This window comes from Lygodium microphyllum, chromosome 2, assembly GCF_053477565.2.
Source record: "Lygodium microphyllum isolate KBCC chromosome 2, Lygodium_microphyllum_v1.1.10, whole genome shotgun sequence".
Classification (NCBI taxonomy): Eukaryota; Viridiplantae; Streptophyta; class Polypodiopsida; order Schizaeales; family Lygodiaceae; genus Lygodium; species Lygodium microphyllum.
In genome coordinates, this window is record NC_141136.1 from 133,205,124 (window position 1) to 133,216,922 (window position 11,799).

Genomic DNA, 11,799 nt, shown 5'->3' on the forward strand with positions numbered 1-11,799 from the left:
GTTGTAATGACAGAGAGCCTTGGTTGCTAGAGTGATAGAAGTAGTTGCACTTCTAGTCTGTTGCAGGGAACTTTGTTTCTCTCTAATCATTATGCTGATTTCTGTCTACACTGCTCAGCATTCCTCAATCGACTATGTGCCGCAGCCTTCATGATTCTCTGAGTCTAGCACCATCGTTCACTAAGCACCACCTATTCCAGTGTATTTTGAGGTTTGATTGGCATGCGAAACCAGAACTGGTGAGATAGAAGGGCTGTTCATGGACTTTGGCAACCCAATCAACAAATTCCTTTGCATTGGGTACTGTGGCAGATAGAAACACAAATCTAGCATTCTTAGGAGCCATGACAATACTCTTTTCTCATACAACCCCTCTTTCTTGATCCCTCATGTAGTGCACTTCGTCAAAGATTATCCAAGCTACTTCGCGCATGACTTCTGATCCTCTATACTGCATGCTTCGAAGGATCTCTCTTGTCATCACCAAACAGGAGGCATTCTCAAAAATCGTTACATCCCCTGTCATAAGGCCAACATCAGAAAATTCCTCAGATAGCTCTCGAAACTTTTGGTTGCTCAAAGCTTTGATTGGTGATGTATAAATCACGCGTTGATTTTCTCGCAGAGACACAGCAATTGCATACTCTGCAACAACTGTCTTTCCAGCAGATGTGTGAGCTGAAACCAGCACGGACTCGCCAGCCTCGATGCAACGAATGGCTTCCTGTTGGAAAGGGTCGAGGGTGAAAGGATAGTCTTTGGCGGGCTTGTCCGGAGCCGGGCGCTTCTCTGCTGGCCTCTCCTGGTATCAGAGCTTCATGGTGTCCTCTGCATGATTGATGTCCAGCATAGATCTCGGCATAGTAGTTCAAGTGCGGGAAGCTTAGCACGATATGCGCTATCAAATTCAGACTGCTTTTGGCTGATCCTGCTTGAATATGGCGCCTCTATTTGATGAGATTGTAGATTGCCCTGCGGCCTTGTAACAGATGATGAATTCAAACGAAGGATGATTCGTAACCTCTCTGCATGAGCAACGAGCTCCCGGTTGACATTTGGTGCTACCAAGCCAGGGCGCCATGCTAATCTCCCCCTTCTTCCTCAGTGTAATTCTTCTTTGTCGAGCCGCAGAGTATCGTCTCTCCTCCCCATATCCATCCTCGAATGCTCTGTTCCTCTATCTTTTTTCCCAGATTAGCCTCGACTTCTTTTTTCCATCCCATACACTTGCTTTTCCGTCCCTCTTTAGCTTTTGAAAATCCCCTCTTTAGCCTCCTTCTTTCGTGTTTTCTTTTTCCCTTTTGTTTCACCTCAAATTAGCTTCCCTCCCAGAACCAGAAAAGCACCAAGGAAATATAGCCCAAAAGTAGCCACGGGCTGTAATGCCAAAGAACCTCAATCGAAAGTGTTCCCACTCGGAAGAAAACATCCCATGACCATGAAAGAGACATTTGAATCGAAACTGCCTTCAAATCTAGTCGTTCAGGTGTTGCTATCACAATTTCAGCATCACATGAGCTTAACCCTTCAATTTGATGTAGAACAGAAGTGTGTGTGTGTAAGCATATGGAATGCATGCCAAAGGTTAGCTTTAAGAGTTTACAAACTTTTCTGATCTGTAAAGTCCGCTCAGCTGAGTACACGAGCAATAGTGCTGATGGATTTTGGCAAGCAATGGTTCCATGCTCAAGGGCAAGCTGCACATGAGCCTCATGTTCATCTGGAAATTTACTGGTCTTCTTAAACTCCCTTGTCAATACCATTTGTATCTTCAGCATAAGCAAACAACTTGGGAACCTCGGAAAAACCATACTCATTGCAGATCTAGAACCCATTCTCCTTCTAATTTGTTTATACCAAATATCAGATTCAATCCCAAACAGCGCTTGTCTCTTCTGTAAAATTGAACATGAACCAACTGAAAGCAAAATGTTCAAGCAAAGCAAAGCACAACGTCTACATCTAAGTATGTACGAAGTAACAAATCTCACGCATAACTTTTGGGTAGTTTTCACACCTCGAATGCGCAGCAATACGACATCCACCCCCTCTAATCCTGCGCATCCTCCGGATGGGCCAACTACCCATGATCATTATCATCAAGATCCATAAACAGATCAATCTCTTCGTTATGCATTTCCGGTAGATCAACAAGATTATCTGTCATATCATCTGTCTCTTCCATTGGAGTTTCTTGTGGTTGCTCTTCTCTTGAAAATTCTTCCAATGCATAATCCTCATCATTTCTTTTCTTGAAAATCTTGATTCTTTTTCCAGCAATAGGCACTCTAAGCACTGTCCCATCCAATTCTGTCAGCTCATATGTTGCATTATCAAAGACATGTCTGACTATGTACGGCCCAAACCATCTTTTCACCATCTTCCGAAGTGCAGTCCCAATCTCCCTCTTCTATTGCTCTAGGCCGCAAGCGATGTCTGCTGTCAAACCTGTTCTTATTCCTTAGTCTAGCAACCTTCAACCTGTCAGTAGCTAGCTGAATATCCTCTGGTCTCCTCTCCAACTGTCGAATCCGAAGAGCTAAGAGCTCTTCTCTCGTCAAATCCTCCTGCCAAGGTAAAACTGACCAAGTCAAAGCACAAGTCTCAATCGGCATAACAGGTTTCTGACCATACATCAACTCTGCAGGCATATATCCTGTGGTAACACTATGAGTCGTACGATCAGCCTATAAAGAAAATGGTAGAAGTCTCGGCCATTCTCCAATCCGTCCTCTGCATGCTTTGGCTAAAGCTTTCACTATTGGCGGATGCCCTCTTTCACTCTTTCCATTTCGCTCTGGATTGTATGCTGTTGTTAGAGCCAATTTGATTCCTAGCTGAGAGAAAAACTCCCTAGCTTCATCTGCATCCAATTCACCACGATCCGCAGTGATCTTACCCACACAACCATACCTGCAGAAAATTTCCTCCAATAAGAACTTACACACTGCACTAGTGGTCTTCGTTCTCAAAGATCTGCCCTCAACATGATTGGTAAGATCCTCTCTAGCCCAAACAATGTACCTCATCTGCCATAGACCCATAGGCATGGTAACCAAATCAACTACCCACTTATAATGAATGCATAGCGGATAGGTCGGATGAAGCTCATCTCGATGATGCACTACTGAATACATCTGGCAGTCTTTGCAAGTCTCAACAAAGTGAGAAACATCTCTATACATGCCTTTCCACCAATATTTCTCCTTGATTTTCTCATAAGTAGCCCATACTCCTCTATGACCAGCCCAAGGACTCTCATGAAACTCCCTCATCACCTGTAACTGTGTCTCTTTATCGTAGACAACCCGCAAAGGTAATCCGCCTCTTTTCTTCGGATGCTTCCAAAGAAATCTGTCCTTGAGAAAATAACCATAGGCTTTCCTTCTGATCTTCTTGAACTCTTCATCTGTCCATTCATCTCTTTTGCTTAGTGTACTAAGGTACCTGCCAATCTACAACCAATCTCCAACATAGAGTTCTTCTGTAAAAGCCACAATATCATAGACATGACAAACATGATCAACCAAAGTGGCTGAAATTTCTGCATCATCCTCTTCTGCAAGTAGAGTTTCCTCATCATCATATCTGGCTCTAGACAACATATCTGCCACCGGATTATCCTTCCCTGCTATGTGTTTAAATTCCGGATTTAATGACGATGTATGCAATCCATCTCAGCATAGCTATATCCGGAGTAGAGCAACTCGTAATCATACCAATCAATGGCAAGCAATCTGTCTCTACCACAACTGAAGCTCCAATAAAGTACTCCTTGTCACATTTGAGAGCCGTGACAATCCCCAATAACTCCCTCTTGATTTGGGATATCTCCTCTGTCTCTCGTTTAGGACTTTCGCCCCAAACCGAATAGCATACCTATTTCCATCTGCATCATCTTGACCCACAGCCCAACCTATGCCAATTGGACTAGTGTCAACTGTCAATACAATAGGCCTTCCACAATTATAATCCGCTTTCCTGAGAGTAGGAGCATTCTGCAATAACTTCTTCAATTTCCACATGGCTTTAGTGTGGCTCTCATCCCAATAGAATTTCTGCCCCTTTCGAAGCAGCTGATACAAACAATCTGCTATGTGTGCAAAATGAGGTATCCAAATCATATAAAACACACAAGCACCAATGAATCTCCGTACCTCCGAAGTGGTAGAACAATACTCTGCAATCTTGCCTATAGCATTCACCTTATCAGGTGAGGGTTTCCTGCCATAATATCCACACATATGCCCAACAATGACAACCTCATTCACTCCAAAAACAGATTTTTGCCCTGAAAGTGTCAAGTTCACTTCTTCTAACCTGGCCAAAATCTTCTCACATGTTGAAATATGATCAGCCACAAAGTATCTGCATCCCTGCTCATTTAGGCTCTCATTCTTCTCTTCTTCTGCACACCCCTTAATGGGCACATCATCCAAGAAAGGCATAGTAAGCTGAGGTATGTAATCACGAAGGACCTTATGCATGGCATTCATCATATGCACAACAGAATTAGTGTCACCTTGAGGCAAGGTACACATCCTGACAAGCCCAATAGGAGTTCTCATGGTGGTTATGTCCCCGCTTTCCCAAGCCAGCTGAAACTGATCATATCCTGAATACAAATCACCCAAAGAATAGATGGCACGTCCAGCAAATGCCTCTGCAAACTCATCCACAACTGGACCTATACCAACATTCCTGATAGTAACTCTGTTCACTGGCTGCATGTCCTGAATAAATCGAAGAGTACCATTCTTCTTTGGAACTGTAAACCACCTGTTTGAGTATGGTGCAGATGAAGGCTCAAGGATTCCCATCCTGATTTTCTCATTCAATAAATCAATCAGCTTTGGCAAGTGTGCCTTAGGCCCTGGAATAGGTCGGAGATTCCATGGGATATGAGGAATAGTAAAAATGACCATAGGAGCAACAATATCAGGATTCACACATCCAATCTCATGTGGGAAAAAAGCAAATCCCCTTCCATGTCGCTCAAGCATATCCTGAAAGCATTGCTTCTCTATGGGTAACAAGAAATCACCATTTCCAATTTTCAATTCAGCAAGAGTCTCTGCTGAAAATTTATGACCAATATGCTCCGGATTCCTCAAAATTTGCTGTTTAGCAGCCCTCTCTATTTGCTGATCACTGTCAGGTGGAAGCGGTACAGCAATCGGCTTCACCTTCTTATCCACAGTTTTGTATTTCCTGTCAACCCTGGCTTCATTATGCTCTTCTGCATTACATAAACCTTGCTGTAAATCAGCAATTCTGCACTCCAATGGCTGAATATTCTCAGCCCTCTGCTCTATGGACTGCATAGGAACAGCCCCAAACTCTGAATGCTGAAATATTTCAGCAGTAAACTCTGTTGGCTGAAAATTTTCAGCCCTCTGTCTCTCTGAAAGCTGATCGTAACCAGCTGGAAACTCTGTTTGCTGAATTTCTTCAGCACTCAACACTCTTTGCTGAGTTACCTCAGCCTCTGACTCAATATGTGACATAAAATCTGCAATTTCATGAAACATGTCTAGGGACTGCACTAATACATTACCATGACAATTTAGCATATCAGTTTTCAGCATATCTCCCATCTCTGTCATCGTATCTGCACAAATCACACTGTCATACATCCCATCTATATACTTATCATCCTCCAAAATTCCTGCATTTTTCAAATTTTTCTCCTTCCTGCATATATACTGCCTGGCAGCTCTAGGCAACCTAGAAGTCTTCTGATAACTCATCGAACTGTTTGCTAAAATCCCAACAAAACCGGAGGAGAAAACACCGCTGCCAGGAGGCGAGAACTCCAATCTCCTCTCCTCTGTACCACCGTCGTCTCGCGAAACGGCGGTACCTAATGAAAACCCGAATCCCTCACAGTGGGCAAGGGTGCATCTCTGAGAGTATCCCTGTTTCTAACATGGTTCACACATACAGTCATAAACTGAACTGCTCTCATACCATCTTTACTGCGAATCCGTGCATAAGCAGATCCATCATCCATGACCTTTGTTTCCATGCGCATCTCTGTAATGAATGGCTGACCAAGAATTATGGGATAAGAGCATGAATCCTGCACAAAGAAATGAAAATCCTCCTCTACATCACCAATAGAAACCCTGACACTAGGACAGGCAGCATACAAATCACCTGCAGTATTATTGGCGGCTCTCATACGCCACCCATGCTCTACATCCATAGGCCATCTGTTACTCTCATAAACTCCACGAACTATGAGATTAATCTCTGAACCATGATCCACCAATGCAACATAAGGCACCTGTTTCTCTCCAATCTTTACCATCGTCTCTGTAGTTGCCCTAGCCCAATGGCTCCGCGAAAAGTGACTACGCGGTATCATGACACGCTCATCAATTTCAGCATAATGCATAGGCTGAACCCTCTTCTCTACCTGCGGAAAAACAGAAGCATTATCAACCATAACCTCATCCTCATCCTCATCCAACTCCCCAATCAAAACTCCCTGTGTATCAGTGGTAGCCAATGCATGTCTTTTCCTCTTTAGGACCTCCTGAAACTGATCCTGAAACTCTCTTTTTGAGATGCCCAAAATCTCAGAAATAGTGAAAGTCACCTCACTGCCAAGTATCTTATCATTAAAGATTTTCTTCATGTCTGTAGATGTCTCAATATCGGACATCAATCTGAATCCTGGCTGCTTTCTCTCTCTAGGCTCTTGCCTCTTTTCTCTCTTTTGAGCATCCTCCATCTGTCGATCTGGCCCTGGTCTTGAAGACGGTCCTGCAGTAGGTGGAGTAACAAATTCACCCCCTCTAGTCTTCTTAGCTGCACTTGGATTTTCTTCATCCCTCTTACGCTTCTCCTCAACAAATACATTTGCACCATGAGATTTAGCCAAATAAGCATAAATAGAATACCTGTCCCAACAGGCGAGTCCCAACCTGTCTCTGATCTGATGCTAGAGCCTGCACTAGTCAAAACAGTTTGCTGAATTTTCCCCTTGTTTGCAGTCTCCATAGCATAAGTCCATAGTGCGGACTGAGTCTCTGATCCCTTCTCAATCTGTACTCCATATGCAGAAGCATCACCTCTAGCTGTCACATAAGAAGTACGCGCAGCCATGTCCTCCACTAACTTCTTCATTTCACCTTTACCAAAGTTGGTAGCAAGTGGAGCTCCTGTCTCAGTCAACCAAATCTTACCATCTTTCCCCCAATATACCAAATTCTGCCTCCTTGCATCCTGGAAAGAATCACAATCCCTGCAATGCTGATGGTCCGTACTATCACACCAAATACATCTCCGATCTCTCCTAGGTACACTAGGAGCACTCCTAGGTGCAGTAGGAGCACTAGAAGAAGTAGTAGGGACAGTTGAAGCAAACTGTTCCTTCAACTTACCCACCAACTCCGCTTTGACTGACTCCAGTGTCAAATCTGTGATGCCTTTGATTATGTCATCAAGAGAGGTAGGTACCGATGGAGCGGATGGTTTTGGAGCAAAAGGTGTAGGCATCGGTCGTGGAACAGGAGGAATAGGTGGAGTAGAAACAGTAGGCAATGGCATAGGCCAAGAAACTGGCTGAGGAGGAGAAGAAATAACAGGGATAGAAGTAGGCATAGGAGCAGATGATGGTGTAGGTGTCATGGAACCATTCTGTAGGTGAGTCTTCCATATCCTCCTCTTGGTCAAAGTCGAGACTGCATCCTGAGCATCCTGCCAATCAGTTTTAAGACCCATAGGCTTCGTGCGATCTTCAAGAAGCTCACCCAATTCTTCTTGAAGAGCAGGATCTGCAGCTTGCAAGAAAAGCTCAACTTTTTCAACATCCAATGCTCTTTGTTCAATGGCATCAAGCTGACTATACCTCTCTTCGAATTCTCTAATCAACTCCGAAGCAGCGAGACCTTTGTTTGGCATGTAGACCCACTCTCGGAATGACCGCCGAGTAGCCATACCAAAGTCCTCAAGGAAGTATTCTTCTTTTAGGGCCTTCTTAAAATCTTGCCAATGTGTATTTTGAATAAAAAGATCAGTCACTTTTGTCCTCAAAGCAGGTGTGACAAGACGAAGGAAGTACTTACTCATAAGTCCAGCAGGAACTCCAAAAAACCCCATCTTGATCTCATATGTCTTCAACTGCTTCAATAGCCTTAGTCGCGCTGTTTGCATTCTCCTGCTCCGAATAGAGTTGCCTTTGCTGAGACAACTGCTGTTGATGCAATTGTTGTTGCTGCTGCATATACAATTGTGTTTGCTGATTTTGGAGCTGCATATACATGGACATATTCTGCAAAATCTGTTTTAGATCCTCCGTTGAAGTACTTGACACAGCAGTCATTGATGGAGCTGAAGTAGATGCAGCTGGAGTTGTAGAAGAAGCTGAAATAGAGGCTGAAGTATCTCCCATCCTGAAATTTCTGCGACGCTCTCACGTCAGGTTCACCAAAGATGTCGAAGGGTTTTGAAAGCAATGTCGCAACTTCAGAAGTCCTTGATAAATTTCAGGATAAAAGATTAGTCAAGTATGACATTTACAACCTTGCAGACAAGTTCAGATAAATATATTATCCATGTGTAGCATTTGTTTGTTTCAATACATTCAGATCCTTTTAAGAATCGTCTTTTAATGTGACTGAAATCAGTAGCCTCTGTTTATACAAGAACTGAAATCTCAAAATATTGTTTTTGATATTAATTCTTCAATGGCACTCTTGATGAGCTTCAAGAAAAGATACAGAGAACACTTGATAGAAAGTTTGGACTGTTTCTGAGCAATAATCATCAATCAAAATCTCTCATTTTCTCTTGTCATGATGACATTCACAATAGAAAAATTTTATGTCTTTAGATTCCAGAAAGAGGTGTAGAAATTTGTGCTAGTTCTGTTTTCTGCAACTCCAGTCCTCTGTCAAAAATTGTATGAGTAGATTCTGCTACTGCTGGTTGTAGAGAATAGAATAACAGTTCCATGAATATGCTTCAAGTAGCACAGAGAAAATCATAACAGTAAATGCTGTTTGTTTTCAGTTGATGATCAAGGGATATGTCGTTCATGTCCACATGTCTAAAACGAATTTGCAGACCCTCAGACTACAGATGTTGGCCATCTCCAGTCCAAACACGTTCATAGCCTCTTCTCCTATGCACGATGACAGGGTTGCTCTGGAAGTTTCCAGGACTGTTTATTGATTGCTCCCGTCTCCGCGGACTAGTTGTAGGGAACCATCTCCCTTCTTTGTCTCCCCTCTCTCCATTTTCTCTCTGCCTACGCAGAGATAGTACAGACACAATGCTCACTTGTTGTAATGACAGAGAGCCTTGGTTGCTAGAGTGATAGAAGTAGTTGCACTTCTAGTCTATTGCAGGGAACTTTGTTTCTCTCTAATCATTATGCTGATTTCTGTCTACACTGCTCAGCATTCCTCAATCGACTATGTGTCGCAGCCTTCATGATTCTCTGAGTCTAGCACCATCGTTCACTAAGCGCCACCTAGTCCAGTGTATTTTGAGGTTTGATTGGCATGCGAAACCAGAACTGGTGAGATAGAAGGGCTGTTCATGGACTTTGGCAACCCAATCAGCAAATTCCTTTGCATTGGGTACTGTGGCAGATAGAAACACAAATCTAGAATTCTTAGGAGCCATGACAATACTCTTTTCTCATACAACCCCTCTTTCTTGATCCCTCATGTAGTGCACTTCGTCAAAGATTATCCAAGCTACTTCGCGCATGACTTCTGATCCTCTATACTGCATGCTTCGAAGGATCTCTGTTGTCATCACCAAACAGGAGGCATTCTCAGAAATCGTTACATCCCATGTCATAAGGCCAACATCAGAAAATTCCTCAGATAGCTCTCGAAACTTTTGGTTGCTCAAAGCTTTGATTGGTGATGTATAAATCACGCGTTGATTTTCTCGTAGAGACACAGCAATTGCATACTCTGCAACAACTGTCTTTCCAGCAGATGTGTGAGCTGAAACCAGCACGGACTCGCCAGCCTCGATGCAACGAATGGCTTCCTGTTGGAAAGGGTCGAGGGTGAAAGGATAGTCTTTGGCGGGCTTGTCCGGAGCCGGGCCCTTCTCTGCTGGCCTCTCCTGGTATCAGAGCTTCATGGTGTCCTCTGCATGATTGATGTCCAGCATAGATCTCAGCATAGTAGTTCAAGTGTGGGAAGCTTAGCACGATATGCGCTACCAAATTCAGACTGCTTTTGGCTGATCCTACTTGAATATGGCGCCTCTATTTGATGAGATTGTAGATTGCCCTGCGGCCTTGTAACAGATGATGAATTCAAACGAAGGATGATTCGTAACCTCTCTGCATGAGCAACGAGCTCCCGGTTGACATTTGGTGCTACCAAGCCAGGGCGCCATGCTAATCTCCCCCTTCTTCCTCAGTGTAATTCTTCTCTGTCGAGCCGCAGAGTATCGTCTCTCCTCCCCATATCCATCCTCGAATGCTCTGTTCCTCTATCTTTTTTCCCAGATTAGCCTTGACTTCTTTTTTCCATCCCATACACTTGCTTTTCCGTCCCTCTTTAGCTTTTGAAAATCCCCTCTTTAGCCTCCTTCTTTCGTGTTTTCTTTTCCCCTTTTGTTTCACCTCAAATTAGCTTCCCTCCCAGAACCAGAAAAGCACCAAGGAAAAGTAGCCCAAGAGTAGCCACGGGCTGTAATGCCAAAGAACCTCAATCGAAAGTGTTCCCACTCGGAAGAAAACATCCCATGACCATGAAAGAGACATTTGAATCGAAACTGCCTTCAAATCTAGTCGTTCAGGTGTTGCTATCACAATTTCAGCATCACATGAGCTTAACCCTTCAATTTGATGTAGAACAGAAGTGTGTGTGTGTAAGCATATGGAATGCATGCCAAAGGTTAGCTTTAAGAGTTTACAAACTTTTCTGATCTGTAAAGTCCGCTCAGCTGAGTACACGAGCAATAGTGCTGATGGATTTTGGCAAGCAATGGTTCCATGCTCAAGGGCAAGCTGCACATGAGCCTCATGTTCATCTGGAAATTTACTGGTCTTCTTAAACTCCCTTGTCAATACCATTTGTATCTTCAGCATAAGCAAACAACTTGGGAACCTCGGAAAAACCATACTCATTGCAGATCTAGAACCCATTCTCCTTCTAATTTGTTTATACCAAATATCAGATTCAATCCCAAACAGCGCTTGTCTCTTCTGTAAAATTGAACATGAACCAACTGAAAGCAAAATGTTCAAGCAAAGCAAAGCACAACGTCTACATCTAAGTATGTACGAAGTAACAAATCTCACGCATAACTTTTGGGTAGTTTTCACACCTCGAATGCGTAGCAATACGACAGCGGGAGGGTCATCTCCCGATATCCATGTGGATATCTCACCCCAAACCCAGGTTTTTCCTTCTTAATTTTTATTTTATATCGTTGTAATTTTATCATGCAAGGTTAGTTGTTAGAAATAGGATATATTTTGTCCTAGCTATTCACGACGACCGAATTTAGTCATTAATACATCTAATGGAACATGCAAAATAAATAAAGTATAAACGTACTTTCTTTCAAATAGCTTTATGCATTGAAATTAATTATAAGCTAGATTATTTCCCATTAAAGTAGTATACTTTGGTTAAGCCTAAAGGTATAAAACTGCATCTTGCACTAATTAACCCCTATTCTTTTTACAATGAATCATCATGGAAAGTACAAATCATGAAAGGACTCTTACGATGCATAAACTCTATGAAATTATTGTTGCTAACTGCATAACTTAGCAAGAAAAAGGTTGCTTATTTAGCATGAGTTTTGTTC

At 42.9% G+C, this 11,799-nt stretch overlaps 2 pseudogenes; both read right to left on the reverse strand.

The window, feature by feature from the left end:
* Positions 1 to 257: 257 nt before the first annotated feature.
* LOC148040342 (DExH-box ATP-dependent RNA helicase DExH9 pseudogene) lies at positions 258 to 1,081 on the reverse strand (annotated as a pseudogene).
* Positions 1,082 to 9,441: 8,360 nt separating this feature from the next.
* Positions 9,442 to 10,870, reverse strand: LOC148040343 (DExH-box ATP-dependent RNA helicase DExH9 pseudogene; annotated as a pseudogene).
* Between the last annotated feature and the right edge of the window lie 929 nt (positions 10,871 to 11,799).